Here is a 22,050-nt window from a genome sequence, read left to right as displayed (position 1 = left end):
AGAAAGAACAAATAATCTAAAATATTATTTATAAATAAAAAAATAAATAAACATTAAAAAAATACATGTGTGGGGAATTTGGTCTGAGACTTGCTCTCATTGTATCTTGGGAGGGGAGATGTTGGAGAGAGGCTAGTTCTCACCCACCTTAAGCTTTCCTGTGGCTGCTCTTACCTATACTCGAACTAATTCAGTTTGATTTTTAGAGGCTGGGAAGGCCTATTTTAAAGTTAAGTGCAATTTTGGCCCCTACTAACAGGTTATGTGGCTGACCATAAATCTTCTAGGTTCAATTTTACCCCCACTAAATGAAAACAACAGCAGTGACCTCACTGGGTTCCCATAAAAACTCAAAGCAATTGTGTACCCAGCCGAGTTAGCTACTCTTTGGTAGCTTCCCTCCTCTGTGTTACTGTCCCATCGCTATTCTTTTCCTGTCCTAGAGGAAACATACAAATGTTTGCAGAATTGAAATGAATAACCTCTTTCTATTGTCCAATTTTAGTGCCTTTGGACTGAACAAATGTTGGAACTGTTAGTTTGGCACCTGTAACTATTCCATCTTAAATCTGGATGTCTTGAATCAGCAGAGAGGCTGGAGTCCTTGGGCCTCTACCTTCTCTTCTCTTTTCTGGGACCAAGCGTCCTTCTTTACCCTCCTGGCACCAAATTCTGCTCCTTCACACTTCTTGGACTCTCCAAGAGTGACTACTGCTTTGGCCTCTGTCAACATGACCTCAGTCATCTGCCTTAGACACACGTGGGAAGAGGGTATCTAGTTAACCTTCACTTCTTAAACAAGTCCTTTCTTCACTAAGCAGTAAAAGGTGAGAAACTACAGCAGAACGGTTATTAGGTGGGGTAGTCAGCCTGCCCACTGGCCCACAGTGGCCTGTGCCTCCTGGTCTGCGTCCCTGCGTAGTTCCCTTCCCACACTGATCTGGGGCTGTCCTGTGGGATGAAAGGAATATGGCGGGAATGATGGTACATGATTAAGTCAAGGCTAGGTTAGGAAAGGCCTTACGGCTTCTGTGATGTTCTCTCCTGTTGTTCACTCTGAGGGAAGCCAGATGCTATGCTGTGAGGACACAAGCAGTAAAGAGGCCCCTTGAGGAGGACTTGTGCCATCTTGGAAGTGTAACAGTCAATCCTTAGTGACTAAAACCATGGCTGACAACTGACTGCAACCTTATGATATACCCTGAGCCAAAAATGCCCACTGGGGCCACTCTCTAATTCCTGATCCACTGAAACCATTGAAGATGATGTTTACTGTTGTTTTAAACCACTACTTTGGGGATACCTTACTGTGCAGCAATAGATAACTGATACATTAAGAATGCATTTCCTGTTCTCAAATGGCCTCATGATGGACATAATCCAATGCAGGTGAAGTATTTTCAAGCAAGAACCCACTTTGTCCCTCATCTTTACTCTTTCTGCCACTTCCTCTTTTTTGAAATGTCAGTGCTAATTCAGCTGTGAGGGAAGTGCTATGGGCTGAATATTTGTGTCCCACGTTCATATGTTCAAGTCCTAATCCTCACTATGACGGTATCTGGAGGTGGGGGTCTCTGGGAGGTGATTAGGGTTAGATAAAGTCAGGAGTGCGAAGCTGCATGGCAGAATGAGTGCCCTCGTGGGGCACTGTCTGACTTCAGCTTAGCTCATGGTCTCGTGGGTTCATCAGTTTGAGTCCTACTTCGGGCTCTCTGCTGTCAGCGCAGAGCCCACTTCTGATCCTCTGTCTCCCTCTCTCTCTGCCCCTTGCCTGCATTGTCTCTCTTTCTATTCAAAGAAAAAAAATTCAAATAAATCAATAGTTAAAAAAAAAAAAGAAAAAGAATGAGTGTCCTTGTAAAAGGAAGAGATGGGAGATTGATCACTCTCTCACTCTGTCTTGTGCAGGAACCAAAGAACGGCCATGTGAGCACATAACCCAGAAGGGGACCCTCACCAAGAACCTGACCAAGCTGGGATCTTGATCTTGCATTTCCAGCCTCTAGAACCACGAGAAAGAAATGTTTGTTGTTTAAGCCACCCTGTCCATGGTGATTTATTATAGCAGCCCCAATTAAGACAGGAATGCTACGTATGTGTGCACATTAACACACGAGTGCGTAATTTCCATTTGTGGAGGAAAACATAGACGGCATATACCTCTCCTTTTGGTCTCTACTATACACCAGGTTCTCAACTTTGAGTGTTGCTCACTCACTCTCCCATCTCTCTCTGCCCTAAGATACAGATCATCACCACATTTTCCTGGAGTATCTGCTTCTTGCTATATGGTCTCTGGCCTTACCTCTATACCAAAATTGTCGGTACAGAGGTCATCCGGTGTTCAAGCACCAATCAAATGATGTATTTTCAGTCCTCAACTTCTGTTATGGACTGAATGTGTTCCCTCTAAATTCATATGTTAAAGCCCTAACCCCCCATTTTGGCTACCTTTGGAAAAAGAGCAGCTAAGGAAGTAATTAAGGTTAAATGAGAGTAGGATCCTGGTCTGATAGGATTCATGCCTTTATAAGAAGAGACACCCAGAGAGCTCTCCTCTCTCTCTCCATGCACAAGCTTAGGGCCACATGAGGTTAGAGCAACAAGACAGCCACAGCACATCAGGAATAAAGTTCTTACCAGAAATTGAACCTCCCTGGGCCCTTGATCTTGGACTTTCTAGCCTCCTAAACTGTGAAAACACAAATTTGTATTAAAAATTTTTTTTTTCTTAATGTTTATTTATTTTTGAGACAGAGACAGAGCATGAACAGGGGAGGGCCAAAAAAAGAGGAAGACACAGAATCCCAAGCAGGCTCCAGGCTCCGAGCTGTCAGCACAGAGCCCAACACGGGGCTCGAACTCAAGGACCGTGAGATCATGACCCGAGCCGAAGTTGGGTGCTTAACCAGTTGAGCCACCCAGGTGCCCCACAAATTTCTATTTTTTAAGCCACTCAGTCTCTGATATTTTGTCATGGCAGCCCAAGCTAATACAACCTCCGTGAACTCTTTCAGCAACTGCTAACAGACAGAGCAACCTTTGGAATTAGACTTCATTTTCAAACCAGGTGCTGGCTTATGGTGAACATAAAGAACTTATTTAACCTATCAGAGGCTTTGTGATCTATGTTATAAAACATAACGGGATCCATTTCAAAGAACTGTGTGAAAAATCCGTGACTTTCTGGGGAGGGAGGTTACTGCCCCTTGGGGACACTTGGCTATACGGGAAGGACATCTGGAAATACATGGGGCGATTAGTGTTTTAGTGTCTCAGTGACAGGGCACGAATGGCATTTAATGTTTATGTGCTGACCAGACTGTGACGCTTGGGCTTGTCCAGCGTAACAGAATTTTTTCTCATTCAAAATGCCAGTGGCACCCCACTGGGGAAAGAGAAAAAATGATAAAGTGACTGCACGGCAGATAATAGATGCCAACATTCACTTTCTTGGCACTATCTGTAGTTTAAGGAATAGTTTCTCTTACCTGCAAAAAGTCCCCAAGCCATTTTATAAATGAAATACAGTCTTAAACTTTAATCATTTGTGGCATGATAAATCTCAGTCGAGGGGTAGGGGCAAAGAGAGGGTTATAAGCTCTACAGAACGGGTCACAGTGCCATGGACCAAGCAGATATGCAATAAAGTAGTTGTTTGTTGAAAACGCCTAGAATGATTTTTAAGTTATATGTTAAACAGTGAGAGAGAAGAATTTATGTTCACAGGTGAATTAGGTTTTTGTGTTTCCTGACAAACAATTTAAAAAATCTTTTATTTGGAATCCTGTCATTTATCACAAATTAGAGTGGATAATTACATGTTCTTGGACCTCTGTGGTGTAATATGTTGGTAAATACTATCTGTATTTAAATATGTGTTGGTAGGACATCAGGTAAAGACAGTGGATCCAACATACTCACTTGGGCACCTGGGCGGCTCAATTGGTTGAGTGGCCGACTTCGGCTTGGGTCATGATCTTGCAGCTTGTGAGTTCAAGCCCCTCATCGGGCTCACAGTTGTCAGTGCAGAGCCCCCTTCAGATCCTCTGTCCCCCTCTCTCTGCGCCTTCCCTGCTTGTGTGCTGTCTGTCTGTCTGTCTCTCTCTCTCAAAAATAAACGTTAAAAAAAATACTATTCAATTTTGGGCTACTCCTAAATCTTATTAAAACTAAAATAATTATATGTGTGTATGTACATGTATCTTTTTAACAACAGAACCAGGAGAGGTGACAATGACAGCATTTTGAAAGCTAGGAAGCAGGAGGACAGTGACCACTCATCCGGTGGACCTGAGAAAGCTAGGCCAGAAGCTGCAAGTGGACAGATGAGCACCACTGTTTACACTGCAGGGTCATCAAAAGGCTCAGCGATTGGTGGTGACTGGAGGCAGCAGGTGCCTCAGGCAGCGGGGAAGCTGGGGCCAGAGCAGTGGTAGTGGTTGAACTCTGTTTAAGAAGCAGCTGACACTCCCTTCCTTCCCCTACTGTCACCCGCGTGACAGCACCTCAGCAGGAGCCTGGAAGTTTATCCTGCAGAGGGGGCAAAACCAGAAGGTCTCTGAACTGGGGAGGGGGGTGGTGTACTGGGCAATGTTCAGGGTGGGACATCCCACCAAGATAGGAGGATTCTTACAGTCTACTCCCCACGCTCATCTCCCAAACGCACACTGGCAGACAGGCTCTTACCCTCCAGGCAAGAGCTTAGAGGAGTTTTCTTAGAGGATGTGACCAATCCATGGGGAAAGCCCTGAAGATACTGACACTAGAAGTTCCCCAGCAACTGGCTCGGCCAGATCATTATTACAAGTGACCCTCAGTGAGTGTTCCCTCCCACTCCCCTTCATATTCTGAACTTCAGTTTTTACTTTCCTGCTCTTACATGTGAGCAGAACATCAGTGACTATCAAATAGCCGGAGGAAAACCGGAAACAATCTAGAGGGAGCTGGGAACTATGAGACAAAAGAAAATTTCAAAAATTATTATTCAAAAACTCATGGATATAAGAGAGTACAGGGCATCATGAAGCAAGAAAATGATGCTGTAAAAAAAAGGCATTCAAAAAGCAACCCCCCCCCCAAAATAACTCTAAGAAATGAAAAACATAACCACATATATAAGAACCTCAGTTGAAGGAATCTATGTTGAAAAAGGATAAGAAAAGCAGATAAATAATCAAGGAATTCCAGGAGATCTAGAAAGTGAAGTAAAACACCCACAGGAGAAGAAAACATTAATAAAATGATTCAAGGAAATTCCTCAAAATTAGAGGGTAGATTTTCTAGATTCAAAGGGCTCACCAAATACCCAGCACAATGAAAATAAATCCACACCTGAGGTATATTACTGTGAACTTTCATAATACTAGGATAAAGAATATTCAACCAACATCCAAAAAGAAAATACAGTTATATATAAAGGACTGAGAATTGAAATGGTGGTATACCTTTCAACAGCCATATTGTGAATAAGGAGACAACGGAGCAGTGTCTTCAAAATTCTAAAGGAAAAAAAAAAGTTTTGAGCGAAAATGATTTCCAACATAGAAGTCTCTATGCAATCTATCATTCAAGCGGGGAAGTAGAATACAGACATTTTTAGACAGGCAAGTCCTTAAATAATCTTTTCCTCCATATACTTTTTCTTAGAAAGCTATTGTAGGACGTGGTCCATGAATGTTGAGGGAATAAAACAAACAAAAGTAAGGCATGACATCTAGGAAATAGGAGCTCCACCACAGGAGAGAAGGGAAGGGACTCTTTCAGATGGTGATGGCAAGAGATCTCGGCATAACCAGGCTGAGAGGACAACCAGTCCAGATGAGCAGGTCCGAAGTCCCCGAGAGAGACTTCTACCCAACACCTCATATGAAACTGACAGAATCATGGAACATCTTGAGAGAGTATTTAGACAACTGGTAAATATTTAAGTACTGTATGGATAGTTAAATACGTAAAAAACACATACTCAAAGGGCACTTGTGTGGCTCAGTTAGGCGTCCCACTTCTGCTGAGGTCATGATCTCTCTGTTCATGAGTTCAAGTCCCGCATTGGGCTCTGTGCTGACAGCTCAGAGCCCGGAGCCTGCTTCAGATAACGTCTCTCTCTCTCTCTCTCTCTCTCTCTCTCTCTCTCTGCCCCTCCCCAGCTCAGGCATGTGCTCTCTCTCAAAAATAAATAAACATAAAAAAAACCCACACACTCAAGAAACACAAACATACAAAAATAAACAAGTAAAAAGGAAATTATTAACTCCAGGGATAAGTTGTGCAAGAAAAAAAAAGTTTAGTATATGCCCCATTTCTGAATAGCATATACAATTGACCCTTGAGCAATGCAGTGATTAGGGGCATTGGCTCCCCTGTACAGTTGAAAATCCATGTATAACTTTTGACTCCCCCAAAACTTAACTACTAATAGCTTACTGTTTACCTGAAGCCTTACTGACAACTTAAACTGTTGATTAACACATGTTATATATATGTATTGTATTCTGTATGTTTATAATAAAGTAAGCTAGAGAAAAGAGAATGCTATTAAGAAAATCACTGGAAGGGGTGCCTGGGTGGCTCAGTCAGTTAAATGTCCGACTTCGGCTCAGGTCATGATCTCATAGTTTGTGAGTTCGCAGCCCTGCGTCGGGGTCTGTGCTGACAGTTTGGAACCTGGAGCCTGCTTCATGTTCTGTATCTCCCTCTCTCTCTCTGCCCCTCCCTCGCTCATGCTCTGTCTCTCTCTCTCAAAAGTAAATGAACATTAAAAAAAAAATTTAAGAAAATCACTGGGAACAGAAAATACATCTACAGTACTCTATTCATGAAAAAAATCTGCATACAAGTAGACATGCACAGTTCAAACTCATGTTGATCAAGGGTCAACTATACAGTCAGTGTAAACCTTGCATATTTTTCTAATTAAAACCAAGACAGAATTATACCGTGAGGATAGAAACAGATTGTGCATGGTGTGGATAAGAAGAAGAAAGAGCTTAAGTTCTCATCATCCATTAGAGAGAGTCCATGTACAATGTCCCAAACTAACACAATCAGGAGGTGGCAATACTTGCTTGCCATGAAGGTATGTGGAGATGATACCAGGCTAAGAGTTGAAAATGGTTTCTCTGGGGAAGAGGAACTAAGGAGCAGGAGAACTGGGACCTGTTCTTTTTCCTGAGAACCCTTGCAGAACTAGGAGATCTTCTAACTGTACCCTACTACATAGCTGTGATGAAAAATTAAAACAATTTAAAGTGCAGTAGTACATAGAGAGCTAACATGGGACTGCTTTTTCAAAAATAACATCTATGTGATTTTGGTAAATAATATTTTGGGTATTGATTTTCCTTTTTAAAAAAAATTTTTTTAAATGTTTATTTATTTTTGAGAGAGAGACAGAGCGCAAGCAGAGGAGGGGCAGGGAGAGAAGGAGACACAGAATCTGAAGCACTTTCCAGGCTCTGAGCTGTCAGCACAGAGCCCGATGTGGGGCTCGAACTCATGAACCATGAGATCATGACCCAAGCTGAAGTCGGACGCTTAACCGACTGAGCCACCCAGGCACCCCTTCATTTTCCTTTTTTTTTTTTTTTATAAATTGAAAGGCTTGCATTAAATAATTTATAAGATCCCTTGACCTTTAGTGTGTGTGTGTGTGTGTGTGTGTGTGTTTGTATTTTGTATTTCTTTGAACATGTATCTGTACTTGTGAACCCAAACGCATAGAGATCTGATGACCAACAGTGGAATTCCTCTGATTATCGTGGTTATTAAAAATGTATCATCCACATATCTACAAAGACACAATGTGATCATACTGAATGAACAAAGTGGCACAACCATCTAGCTGATTTGCAGGGAAACATCTGAGGCTGCATTTCTGTCTTCCTCTGCCCATGTGAGAGAACACAGGAAGAGACTAAAGTTCCCTGGTATTTAGACTCTGGCCTGTGACGCATGGTGGTGCTGACCTAAAAGTTAATATTTATCCATCGTAGTTGGTTAAAGTCAGCTTGAGAACTTGGTGGGGGCGGGGGGGGGGGGGGGAGAGAAGCCCTACAAAGCCGCTTAGAGATTTGTACTAAGACCAACGTTAATCTTGGTAGCAGAGCCAAGTCAGTCACATCCTCTCTAGTACATGCCAAAGAAGAGCGTGGCTAGGACTACAGACAATACTGACATTAACATGGGGAGCGGGGGGTAGAGGGCTCTGAATTAAAGAGAAAAATGAAGACTGCCCCTTCCAAACCTCCCATTACTTCCTAGCTTTGGTTGGTTAATCACCCAATCTGTCTCTGCCTTGGGTTCTTCATCCATAAACTGCAAATGGTAATACCATTTCATATGGTTGTTAGGGCAATTTTATGTGTTAACACCTGGAGAGTACTGAAAACAGTGCCTTGATATTTACCTTCCCTCAAAATAGATGCAAAGAACATAAAAGATTCACAAGGGCCTTAGATTCATGGCATCCTCTCTCTCTCTGTCTCTTTTTTAAAGATATGTAACCTGGTCTTAGAATAAAAGAAGACCTAGGAGGAGAGAAGGTCTCATGACAAATTTGGTAAAGTCAATCTCAAGAAGTCAAGGAACGTATTGTTCACTGACTATAATAATCCTGTTTGGTAAAATCTCAGATTACTCATGTGCACTGACGTTTTGGATCTGACACTAAAGCTTTCCTTTGGTTGCCAGATGTACTTGGCACCCTGGATTCACTGAACAAACTCTGTGCTAGTTCTGAGCCCAGGAGGGCCCAATGGTTGCTTTAGGGACGTCCTTTCATTCTTTTTGGTTATCCTGGGTCTTTGATAATATTTCACACACAGAGAAGATGCCCAATAAATGTTTGTTGAGTTAAAAATGGAAAAACACATCGGTGTGCCTCTCAGAGTCAACAATTATGTAACCATACCTCACAGTCACCCACAATTCTTTCATCGAAAAGTGTAGCCTTATTCTTCTCATTCACATTTTTGTTTGCACTAAAACTTATATAGGCTAACCCCTATTTTAATTGAACCTTAACCATATCACAGCACAGTGTGTATAACGTGCACTAAAAAATAAAGAAAATTGTCACCCTAGAGAAGTGGTACTCTTAAGTGGTGAGCTATTTTTGCCTAAAAACTCCCAAAGAGCTATGGTAAAAATCAGACATAAAAATAATATAAAATAAACATTTCTCCCCTCCCCTAAAGTGAGATCATAAGGTATATAAGCATTTAGTGTATAAAACGTGCAGAATTAAATCATGGATTTTATTTACTTACTTACTATAAGAACACAGTATGAGATCTACCCTCTTAGCAAATTTTTAAGAGAATAGCACAGTATTGTTAACTATATAGATCTCTAAAAGTTATTCATCTTGGAAAACTAAAATTTTATACCAATTCAACAACTCTGGAGGTCCCCCTCACCCCGGCCTTTGGCAGTCACCACTCTACTTCACGATTCTATGAATTTGGCTGTTTTAGATATCTCATGTTAGTGCAACCATGCTACATTTGTCCTTCTGTGACTGGCTTATTTCGCTGAGCATAATGTCCTCCAGGCTCATTCATGTGGTCAAATTATGGCAGTCTTTTTTTAAGGCAGAAGAGGATTCAATTGTACGTACAGCTATGTATACTTTGTCTATTCATTCATCAATGAACATTCAGGTTGTTTCTACATCTTGGTGATTATGAATAATGTTACAAAGAACATGGGGGTGCAGATATCTCTTCGAGATCCAGATTTCAATTCTTTTGGATAAATGCCCAGAAGTGGGATTGCTGGATCATATGGTAGTTCTATTTTTAAGTTTTTGGGGAACATCCATACTGTTTTCCATAGTGGCTACACCATTTTACATTTCCACCAAGTACACAAGATTCCAATTTCTATCATCCTAACACTCGTTATATTTTACTTTTTTTTTAGAACAGTCAGCCTAATAAGCGTGAATGGACATCCTACTGTGGTTTTCATTTGCATTTCCCTGATGATTAGTGGTGTTAAGCATCTTTAAGCATCCATATACCTAGGTGGCCATTTGTATGTTTTTCTGAAGAAATGTCCATTCAAGTCCTTTGCCCGTTTTTGTTTTTGTTTTTTGCTATGGAGTTGTAGGAATTCCTTATATATTTTGGATATTAACTCCTAATCAGATATATGGTTTGCAAATATTTTTTCCATTCTGTCAGTTGACTGTCCACTCAGTTCATTGTTTCCTTTAGTGTGGAGAATCTTTTTTGTCTGATACAGTCCCATTTGTCTATTTTTGCTTTTGATGCTTGTGCTTTTGGTGTCATATCCAAGAAATCATTGCTAAGACAAATGCTTTCTTCTTGGATTATTACAGTTTCAGGTCTTATATCTGTATCTCATTTTGAGTTGATTTTTGTGTATGGTGTAAGATAAGGGTCCAATTTCACTCTTTTCCATATGGATATCCAGTTTTCCCAACACTATTTGCTGAAGAGACTACTCTTTCATCACTGTGTATTCTCAGCTCCCTTGTCAAAGATAAGTTGACCATATTCTATGGACTGAATGTTTGTGTTTGTGACACCCCACATGCATGAATTTATTTATGGGCTTTCTATTCTGTTCCATTAGTCTATTTTTCTGTTTTCATGCCAGTACCACACTAGCTTAATGACTGTAGCTTGGTGATATATTTTGATACCAGGAAGTGTAATGCCTCCAGCTTTGTTTTCCTTTTTCAAGATTGCTCTATTCTGGGCCTTTTGTGGTTCCATACAAATGTTAGAATTGTTTTTCTTTTTCCTATAAAAAATCCCACTGGGATTTTGATAGGGACTGCAATGAATTTATAGATCACTTTAGGTAGTATGAACATTTCAACAATATTAATTATTCTGATCCATGAACATGGGATATCTTTCCATTTATTCATGTCTTAATTTCCTTCATCAATATTTTGTAGTTTTCAGTGTAGAAGTCTTTCACTTCCTTGGTTAAGTTTATTCAGTATTTTATTATTTTGATGCTACTGTAAATGGAATTATTTTCTTAATTTCCTTTTTAGATAGTTTGTTGTTAGCACAGCTGATTTTTATATATTGATTTTGTATCCTGCAACTTTACTGAATTTATTAGTTCTAACAGGTTTTTGTTTGCCTGCTTACTTTCTGGTGGAATCTTTAGGCTTCTCTACATATAAGATCCTGTGAATTTTTATAATTGCTTCATAAGTGGTGCTGGGACAACAGGTTATTCAGAAGAACTTAGATCCTGAATTACATTATATGAGAACAAAAAAAAAAACTATTGGAGAAAAATATAAGCGACTATCTAATTTAGGAATAGAGGGCCTTTCAGTTACTAAAGGTCTGGAAGAAACATCAAGATTAATATTAAAAGATTAATAGATTACATAAGAAGTAAACATTATTCACCTTAAAAGACACTTTATAAAAATGCAAAGACCAAATGAAACAATATTTGACACAGACAATAAAGGGTTACCATCCTTAACTTTAAAAGGATACTTAGTGCAATAGCATATTTATTAAAGACACCAATATAAAACAAACAAAAAACAAAGGACATGATCAATTAACAAAAGACTAAAATAACAGCCAATGAATATGAAAAATCATTCAACTATAGATATAAATAAATGTAAATCAATGGATAACACTTTTGTCTAATAAATTGGCATTTTTATTTTTTTATAAAAGCTAGTGTTAAAGAACCTTTAACATGTCAATAACTTTTGCTCCAAAATTCCAATTATTACAGTCTAAAAAAAAAAAAAAAAAACATAATCAGAGAATCAGAGAGGTGAACAAAAATCTCTGAAAAGGGGTGGTCCACTTAGTTTTTATTTTTAATACTATCAGATATTTTAAACAACTTTAATGCTCAAAAATAAAAGTATCTTTAATTAAATAATGACATATTCAGAAATTAGAGAAAGAAAAAATACCACTAGGTGAAAATAAAGCAGGACTTTATATAAAATGTAACTTCAATTGTTTTTTTTAACAATTAATAAATGTGAATATAAAGACATATGTAAATAATCAAGGAGAATATACCCAAATGAAAACAAAAAGCCACTTTAGGATAGATAGGATGAACTCGTAATTTTTGTGCAAATTGACTCATTTTTTTTTTTTAACCATGAAATATCTTTATTGTCAGTCTCTATATAAAGATAGCATGTATCATATGATGCTGGTTGAGAATATTCTTCTAAAGCACATTTTGGGAAGAATTAATAAACATGATTTTTAAAATACCTGTCTATCCCACAGATTCAGGAATATCTTGGAATACTGGGAGAGTTGTGCTAAATTCTCCCTCCACATGTTTTTTTTTCAATTCCTTCTTTATTACTCTTTTTGGCTTGTATTTGAAACAGAGTTATTTGACATATACAAAACCATAATTTTATTTTGATCAAAAATTAAAAGAATATGTATGCTTTCTTTCTCCTTAAATGCATTTCTTCTGATATTAACATGCAGTCCCTAATTTCTTTTTGCTGTACTTATTTGCCTTATCTTTGCCTCCCTCTTAGTGTTTATTTTCTTCGTCACATTATTCTAGGTGAACGGCAATTGGCATTACTCCTTTCTGACCCAAGCTAAAAGTCTTGGATTTTTGTTTATTTTTTTAAAATGTTTATTTATTTTGAGACAGAGCATAAGCAAGGGAGGGAGAGGGAGAGAGAAAGAGAGAGAATCCCAAGCAGGATCCGCACTGTCGGCACAGAGCCCGATACAAGGCTCGAGATCAGGAACTGCAAGATCATGACCTGAGCCATAACCAAGAGTTGAATGCTTAACTGACTCAGCCACGCAGGCACTCCAAGTCTCTGCCTTTTAATAGAGAAGTTTAAACCATTTATATTTATACTATACACTGAATCTCTCTTTTGTTATTTTATTTTACCATTTTTTAAATGACTTCTAGTTGTTTCTTTTATTTTCAAACTTCAGACTACTTTTTTTTTTTTTTTAGGTTTATTTATTTATTTTGAGAGAGATTGAGTGAGAGAGCAGGGTAGGGGCAGAGAGACAGGGAGAGAGAGGATCCCAAGCGGGCTCTGCACTGTCAGCATGGAGCCTGGTGCAAGGCTCGAACTCACTAACTGCGAGATCGTGACCTGAGCTGAAATCAAGAGTTGGATGCTTAACCGAATGAGTCACCCAGGCGCCCCTGGACTTCAGGCTACTTTTAATTTTTGCTTTGTATTTAATTTTCTCCAGCACACTGCAAAGTATAAGTTGTGTTTTAAAAATTCTCCTGAGATAAAACATTCTTTTTATCCTCTTCTTTAAAAAGAGTTATGCACATAAAGGGGTCCCCAAATGTAATTTTAATGCAAGCTTTCAAATGCAGCACTAACTGGGTCACTTTTGAGGATAAAGGCAGAACTTACGTGAATTATGCAGGGACAAGGGTCCATCGGAAGCATCTTAGGTAAACAAGAACTGCGATTCACTCTGTCTCTGGGTGATAGGAATAAGGAAGTGCAGGCTTGGGAGTGAATAGAAGATTTCACTTTGGTATATTCTGTATCTAAAGGGACTGACAAGCATTCAAAGGTAGGTGTTTGTTGACAGTTGTATACACTGGCCAAAAGCTTAGGAAAGAACTGTGGGCGTGATGTAAAGATTTCACAGTTATCAAAAACACAGCTAATAAATAGGGCCATGAAACTGAATAAGAAAATAGAGGCAGTAGGTACACAGAGTTAAAGAAAAAACTGATTCCTGAAGAATACCACTTAATGTTTAAAAAAAAGAGCCCCCCAAACTAAAACAAACAAAAAACACAAAAGAATTACAAAGGAAAATCACAAATTGCAGTCAGAAGAGTAGGAAAAAAAAGGGGGAGGGGTTTGACTCCATTTCTTGCTGTGTCTTCTCACAAAACTTTCAGGATCCAGTGATTTTGGCCAAGAAACAAACAAAAAAAGGACTGTCCCATTCTGTAATGGATTTGGATGAAACCTGGTAAGAAAATCTGGTATAACTCCAAGAGGAGACATTGGAGAAGAACCCATGTAGGTTTCTAAGAATTGCATGTGTATTTATGCTGTTATCAAGGTTGCTAGCATCTGTCTTTCCATATCAAGCTGAAAACATCACCACTATATGGGCAGTTGGATAAGTCTTATTGGGAAAATGATTTTTTCTCTTTGTTTTTATGCCTCTGTACTAGTAGATTGGTTCAGTAACAAATATGTGAGTTCTTTTGTTTGCAAACAATTAAGGAGAAGTAAGTATAGTAATGGAAGCAGGTAAAGAGCTTTAGGGATTAAGAATTTGCCAGCAGTTTTAAATGACATTCAAGGGTCAAGTAAGAAAAGGACTGTACAGGAATATCTCCAAGATATTGCAGGTTTGGTTCCAGAACACCTCAATAAAGTGAATATTGCAATAAAGTGAGTCAAATGAAGTTTTTAGTTTCTCAGTGCATATAAAAGTTATATTTACCCCCTATTATAGCCTACTAAGTGTGCATGCAATAGCATTATGTCTAAAAAACCCATATGCATATCTTAAGAATACTTTATTGCTACAAAGTGCTAACCATTACCTGACCTTTCAGCAAGTCACAATCACTGATCACAGATCACCATAACAAATACAGTAATAATAAAAAAGTCTGAAATAATGTGAGAATTACCAAAATATGACACAGAGACACGAAGTGAGAAAATGCTGTTGGAAAAATGATGCCAATAGGCTTGCTCGACATAGGGTTGCCACAGCCCCTTAATTTGTAGAAACAAAACAAACAAAACAAAACAAAACCCCACAGTATCTGCAAAGTGTAATAAAGAGAAGTGCAGTAAAGCAAGGTATGCCTGTAGATGTCTCTTAGATTTAGCACCAAGGAAGTAATTGGTAACTTGGAATAGGGGTTTTCCTGGAATAGTGACTCTGGAAGCTAGATTGTTACAGGTTAACCAGTAGGAGGAGGTGAGGAAGTGGAACGCAAGCGTAACAATCCTTAGAAGCAAACTGGCTGTGAATGAAAGAACTAGGAAGAAGGAAGTAGGATTAAGGGGAGGATTGCTTTGTCCATCAACTGATGAATGGATAAAGAAATTGTGGTTTATATACACAATGGAATACTACGTGGCAATGAGAAAAAATGAAATATGGCCTTTTGTAGCAACATGGATGGAACTGGAGAGTGTGATGCTAAGTGAAATAAGCCATACAGAGAAAGACAGATACCATATGGTTTCACTCTTATGTGGATCCTGAGAAACATAACAGAAACCCATGGGGGAGGGGAAGGAAAAAAAAAAAAAAAAAAAGAGGTTAGAGTGGGAGAGAGCCAAAGCATTAGAGACTGTTAAAAACTGAGAACAAACTGAGGGTTGATGGGGGGTGGGAGGGAGGGTAGGGTGGGTGATGGGTATTGAGGAGGGCACTTTTTGGGATGAGCACTGGGTGTTGTATGGAAACCAATTTGACAGTAAATTTCATATATTAAAAAATAAAAAAAATAAAAAAAAAAAAAAAGGGGAGGATTGCTTAAGTCAGGAAAGCTTTCAAGTTATTTGGATATGTTGTAAGAGACAGTGGAAAGAAAGGAGCTGAAGATGGAGGAAAGAGCATAATTAATTAAGGTCTATTAGCAGGCAGGAGGGAAGAGCAAAGAATTAACGAGCCTTAGATAGGAGAAGGGTAAGGAATAAGGTGGACCTTCAGGGGCTCAGTGTCTTCATCTGTGTCTTCCAGTTCTGCAGAGTCTAGACGGAAAAAAGGGAAGATTTCCCAGACTCTCTCGCAGTAGGGTTCCCATACAGACTTAGACCCAGACAATCCTCCGCAAGATGAGAAAGTGGAAGGAAGTGAGGCCGAGATTGTGCCAACGCTACTTCTGCTTTTCCTGTTGGCGAGTCCTTAGTGGACACGCGGATGTTTTTCTCTGACACTGTTCCAGTGTCCAGGTGCTTGGCTGATAGCAAAAGGCAGAACTGTTGCGCAGAACCGGGCACTGTTTTGTTGTTGTTGTTGTTCCTAGGTGGATCCATTAGGCATGGCATGACCCTGTGGCCACCGCCTGTGACAGCCTACTGGCTAATACCAGCTAAGGCAGTGCTCCTGGGACCAAGAGTCCCATTGTCCATTTCCAATCCCCCTCTGTTTTGATTGTGTAAAAGGAAGAAGTTTCCTGGGAGGGTTAGTTCTGTGGTGGTCTTCTTAGTGTTACGAAGCTTGCCAGTCCAGTCCTTCCAGGGATATTTTGAGCATCCGGTTCCTGGTATTAGATTTCATTTTGCTTGAAACAGGTAATGTAATTTCTGTTTTCTGCAAGTGCACTCTGACAGCGAGGGACATGTATTCTTGCTCGAAGAGGGAAGGCAGAGAAGCTGGGTGTAGATATAGATAAATTCGTTTTTTTGGTAATCTCCTTGAAGGTAGGAGTTTGTAAGCTGGGGTGTGCAGAGCCGCAAGGGGTTCTTGGATAGGATTCAGGGCATCTGTGAACTTAAATGAGAAAAAAATCCCATCTCCTCTTCACGAACCACTAAAATTAGGCATTTTCTTTTATTCTAATGCAGGCCATCAAACTACAGCATCATCAGCAGTTCCTGTGACTTTGTCTCTAATAGAAATCACAGATGTTTTCACATTACATTAAGAGTTGTAATAAATACCTTTCGGCGGTGACGACCTGCCCACGAGAACATGCCCCTCGTGAAGGACCTCCTGCACCCGTCCCCAGAGGAGGCGAAGAGGAAGCACAAGAAGAAGTGCCTGGTGCAGAGCCCCAACTCCTACTTCATGGACGTGAAGTGCCCGGGGTGCTACAAAATCACCACCGTGTTCAGCCACGCGCAGACGGTGGTGCTGTGTGTGGGCTGCTCCACTGTCCTGTGCCAGCCAACAGGAGGAAAAGCAAGGCTCACAGAAGGATGCTCCTTCAGACGGAAGCAGCACTAAACGCACCCTGAGTCAACATGAGTGGGGAACTCCCCCAATAAACAGATTTTGGATTAAAAAAAAAAAAGAGTTGTAATAAATAAAAACATTAAAAACATTTTTTAAAGGGGCGCCTGGGTGGCTCAGTTGGTTGAGTGTCCGACTTCGGCTCATGTCACGATCTCACAGGTCATGAGTTCGGGCCCCGCATGGGGCTCTGTGCTGACAGCTCAGAGCCTGGAGCCTGTTTCAGATTATGTGTCTCCCTCTCTTCTCTCTGCCTCTCCCCGGCTCATGCTCTGCCCCCCTCTCTCTCAAAAATAAAGACATAAAAAAATTAAAAAAAGAGTTGTTGTAGATTTCAAAATATCGTTTATCCTTGTAACTATGGTAGTTATTAGGCTTGCTGTTAGACCTTCCTTTTTAACGCATTTATAAAGGAGCAGGTGTTCCTATATCATAATTTTTTTAAATTGAAAATTACATTTCTGTTGTAATCCTGTGTATTTTATTTTGTGTATTTAAAAATATCATTGTGGGGATACCTGGGTGGCTCAGTAGGTTGAGCGTCTGACTCTTGATCTTGGCTCAAGGTGTGATTCCAGGGTTGCGAGTCAAGCCCTGTGTCGGTGGCTCTGTGCTGACAGCACGGAGCCTGCTTGGGATTCTCTCTCTCTCTCTCTCTCTCTCTCTAAATAAATAAACTCTAAAAAAAATTATTCTGAGAAGGGGTTCATAGGGTTCAACAGACTAAAAAAACAGCCCATAGCAAAAAACATGCTAAGAAGCCCGTTCTAATGTCTTCTATTTTAGAAGCAGGGTCTCTAAACTTCAGCACTGTTGGCATTTTAGGATGGATAATTCCTCCATATGGGGAACAGTCTTTGCATCGTAGGATGGTCAGCAACCTTGTCCCGCTGTATGCTAGTAGCTTCTATCCTGACTGCGTGACAGTCAAAAGCATTGTCACTTGGGGGGCAAAAGTGACCCTGGCCAAGAACCGCTAGCGTGAAGTAGTGCTAGGAGCGAGAGGTGGAAGGTGACTGGGTCGGAGATCTGATCAGAGGGTTTAAAACGGAGGCAACAGAGGATGGCAGAGGCATCTGACAAAAGAAATGTGTAAGTGGAGCGATGCTGACCGACCAGGTGAATTCGGCAGCTAGCCCACAGATGAGAGAAGGAGGTTCTCTATTTGCTCTTTTCTGCTTGACATACCCGATGAATAGGATTCAAAGACAGAGAGTGTAGCATTAACAGTATTTGCGCAGTAGAGGCTACTTAAAAATGAGAGCCACCTACACAATGTCCAAAGAACTGTTTCTCCCATCAGTGCCCCCTACACCAACATGTCAACACAACGGTTGGGATATACACCATGTCCAGACAAAAGGATAATGAGAATGTTTAGAGCCTAAAAATAACTGTTATTGCCCTTTGTTCTGCTACTGTATGTAGAAGAGAATATTCTGGATTTGAATGCATGAAGGAGCTGCTATTCTGAGAAAATCTGAGCCCAGTAGGCATGGATACGAAGGATAGGAAGCACCCTTGATTCGGCAATTTCACCCCTAGATATTTACCCAAGAGAAATGAAAAAATATATATATACACACACACATATATATATATATCCACATAAAGACTTGTCCAAGAGTATTGATAGCAGCTTTATTCATAATAGCCCCAAACTGGAAAGGATTCCAATGTCCACCAACAGTAGAATACGCTGGAATACTATAAATGAAATATTACTGAGCAATAAAAAAGAATATGCAGCAGCATGAATGAAACTCAAAAACATGCTGAATAAAAGCCTTACACAAAGGTGGACCTACGGATTGTATGATTCGTTTATTTGGAGTTTTGAACAAAATAGAGTGATTAAAAAAAATCAGAATAGTGTCTGACTTGATGGGGGTGAGGAAGAGGATTAAGGGGAGAAGGAGATTTTCCTGGGGTGATGATAATGTTCTCTCTCCTGATGGGGAGTTGGGGCACACGGTTGTATGCAGCTGCCCAAACTCACCAAATTGCGCACACAGACTTGTGTATTTCACCGTATGTAAATGATACTAGAGGGACAGGTTGGGAAGCGGGAAAAGAAAAAAAGAGAACTGTAAGTAAAAATTGAACTCATGGTAATGAAATACATGCTACAATGTTTAAAATGAACTGATGTCTACAATACTCTGAAATAGAGTTTAAAGTGTGCAGTTAAAAAAAATGGATTGATGGATAATGAGGTGGTTCAAACAGAAAAGCTAACTGCAGATTCTAGGCGGTGAGTGTGGTTCGTGCGCGATTCTTCCAGCTTTTCTGCAGCTTGAAAAATTCTCATTCTGAAGGACGTGAAGGTGTGTAGGTAAACCTCTTTTTGCCTTCTGAAGTATTTCATTCATCTTTGTGCAAGGAAAGTACTTTTTTTTTTTTCTCTCTTTTTTTTTAATTTTTTTTAACATTTATTTATTTTTGAGACAGAGAGAGACAGAGCGTGAACGGGGGAGGGTCAGAGAGAGGGAGACACAGAATCCGAAACAGGCTCCAGGCTCTGAGCTGTCGGCACAGAGCCCGACGCGGGGCTCGAACTCACGGACCGCGAGATCGTGACCTGAGCCGAAGTCGGACGCTTAACCGACCAAGCCACCCAGGCGCCCCAAGGAAAGTACTTTGAAACAAGCAAAGCATTTCATTTGGTTCTTGCCCTACTTCAACAAATGGATCCTAGAATGTAACAGACATCGGGTCCATCCAGTGACAAGCAGCTTCGATCTCTACTACATGGCCACCAGGGCTCACGAGGGCTGTTCCAGGTGCTGCACTAATCACTTTACACTTGTTCTCTTCACGTAGAGATGCTAAGGGCGCCCTTGACTGCTTAACAAAAAGCTCTGGGCTGAGTCACATCCTCAGAAGCTGCAGACAGCCTTGGACTAGAACAAGCAGATGTCCGAGAGGAGGATAACATCTGTGACGGCAGGTATTTTTAGGAGAATGTATTATTTAAATATGTTACGAAGCCATGGCACGATGTGTGTGTGTATGTTTGGGTATAGTGAGCTCAAGTGGGAGAAGATGCACAGTGTAAGTCATAAAAAGGAACAGTAGCTTTAATCCAATTTCGACAGAGAAACAAACCTTCTTCCTTTTCGTTTTTTTTCTTAAGCTCATTCCCGATGTCATAGGATATCGTCACCTGGCAAAGTGGTGTGACAAAAGCCGCCTGGATTGGACGCCTCCAGCTCTTCTGTGGCTTTCCTTTCTCAATAAACCTTTGACAAAGGTCGCATTTCTGGTTGTTTGGTCTAAGTGTTTCTCGCTCAGTAGAGTGATTCAACGTCTCTGAGTGTCACTAAGTTTCAGTGAAGCTTTTTGGAATCTACTTCCCTAAAGGCTGCTTGGTGGCGGGCCTGGGATTGTTTTGGTTTTGTGTGAAACTGGTAAATAAACAATGTAATTACCAGGCTGCCTAGTCCTCGTGACTCCTGATACCTGCAGAGCCACCCATGTGAGGAGAGGGCAGGGCTGTTAACTTCAACTAAGACTGACGAAAGGCCAAGGCACTAACGTGGCAGAAGCTGGATTTGAACTAACGAGACCTTAGGAACCCTGGAGCAGTTGTGATAGCACTAAAAAGAATCTATGAAACTGGTATGTATTAGGAACAAAACAATAAACAAGCCTTGAACCAAGACAGGCCAATCTCTGATCTCCTTTATTCTGAGCCATGGTTAGAGGCCATATTCAAACCTGATCCATGAAACGGTGCCCATGAAAACTGGCCACGTGTAGGGGGAACACATCAGAATTGGACTAGAGAGAGCAACCCCATGCTGAACCACTTCAGGTAGATCTGTTCCATTCCTTTCATTTTCGTGGACCCTCCAGTGCTGTCATTACGGAGAGAGGCACGGTTCTTTGTAAAGCCAGGCCAAACAATCTATTCTTTTTTGTTTTTAAATTTTTTTAATGTTTATTTATTTTTGACAGAGAGAGAGAGAGACAGAGCATGAGTGGGGGAGACACAGAATCCGAAGCAGGCTCCAGGCTCAGAGCTGTCAGCACAGACCCTGACGCGGGGCTCAAACTCACAGACCGCGAGATCATGACCTGAGCCGGAGTTGGACGCTCAACGGACTGAGCCACCCAGGCGCCCCAACCAAACAATCTATTCTTGACTGAAGTGTAAACCAAGCATTTTCTGCCCGTCTTGTTGGACTAATACAGAAGCATTTCAGAAAACAACTCAATTAGTGATATCCAGGTTCCAAAAAGCAGCAGATAGACTTTGAGACTTAAGAGGACTGAGGAGGAAAAGAAATTTTGGCTCATTCCCTAACACAAATTGTATATAATCAGCAAATAAGCAGGGAGTTTTCATTGGTTTACAATTCATTTGGGACTTAATTCCAATAAAGATGATGTGATGACATTTAAAAGCGTGGATGAAACTAGATACACAGGAAAACTGAAGGTGACTTTGGTGGAGAATATAAAATATAAGATAGTATACGAAATAATAAAATATTCACTTCTCAGGTGGCTTTTATGAGTTGCTGATTCAATACATCTGTACAGTTTTGACCACCTATACTAGTGACTTTTTTGTCTTACTTTTACATGCACAGTGTTCTGTTTAAAAACAAAAATTTTTTTAATATTTATTTTTGAGAAAGAGAGTGAGCGTGAGCGCATGGGTGGGGGAGGGAGGCACAAAATCCCAAGCAGGCTCCAGGCTCCTAGCTGTCAGCACAGAGCCCGACATGGGGCTTGAACTCACAAACCGTGATATCGTGACCTGAGTTGCAGCTGGACATTTAATCAACTGAGCTGCCCAGGTGCCCCTGTTTTTTTGTTTCTTAAAAACAGAACCATCTTTTGGCACCAACTTCTCGGCCATTCTCCCAGGAGAAGAAACAAAAACGTTGAATGACTCACCATCTGAGCAGAGAGGGAGCATCTCCCAAACTGCTTGCGTACTCCTCCCCCCCCCCGCCCCCCCCCTCCCCACACACACAAAAGACCTGCCCTCACAGATGCCTGACCACGGGCTGCGGGCACAGTCCAGCTGAGCAGGACACTGCTCACCCGCCCTGGTGTGCTCTGTGCCTTCAAGGTGAAATGCTGGTCTCACCGGGTTAGAAGA

The 22,050-nt window shown here is 40.7% G+C and overlaps 1 protein-coding gene and 1 pseudogene across 3 annotated transcripts in view; one reads left to right on the top strand and one right to left on the bottom strand.

Annotated features, from left to right (window-relative positions):
• PGCKA1 (PDCD10 and GCKIII kinases associated 1) overlaps window positions 1–22,050 on the bottom strand; it is an 87,023-nt gene that overhangs the window by 38,853 nt on the left and 26,120 nt on the right. Inside the window, exons 1-2 of one of the 3 annotated variants that reach the window (XM_060655265.3) lie at window positions 5,448–5,501; window positions 2,641–2,692 (exon numbers count right to left, since the gene is read on the bottom strand). The exons of 1 other annotated variant lie outside the window; for it this stretch is intronic. The gene's annotated coding sequence lies outside the window, so the exon portion shown is untranslated. Of the gene's footprint in view, window positions 1–2,640; window positions 2,693–5,447; window positions 5,502–22,050 lie in introns of those variants that run through there. One more of the 3 variants, XM_060655264.3, reaches the window with a different exon arrangement.
• Window positions 16,631–16,995, top strand: LOC132675039 (small ribosomal subunit protein eS27 pseudogene; annotated as a pseudogene).

Source organism: Panthera onca, chromosome B1 (assembly GCF_046562875.1).
Source record: "Panthera onca isolate mPanOnc1 chromosome B1, mPanOnc1 haplotype 2, whole genome shotgun sequence".
NCBI lineage: Eukaryota > Metazoa > Chordata > Mammalia > Carnivora > Felidae > Panthera > Panthera onca.
The sequence above is the reverse complement of the archived record's forward strand: the minus strand, read 5'-3'. Positions and strand labels throughout refer to the sequence as shown.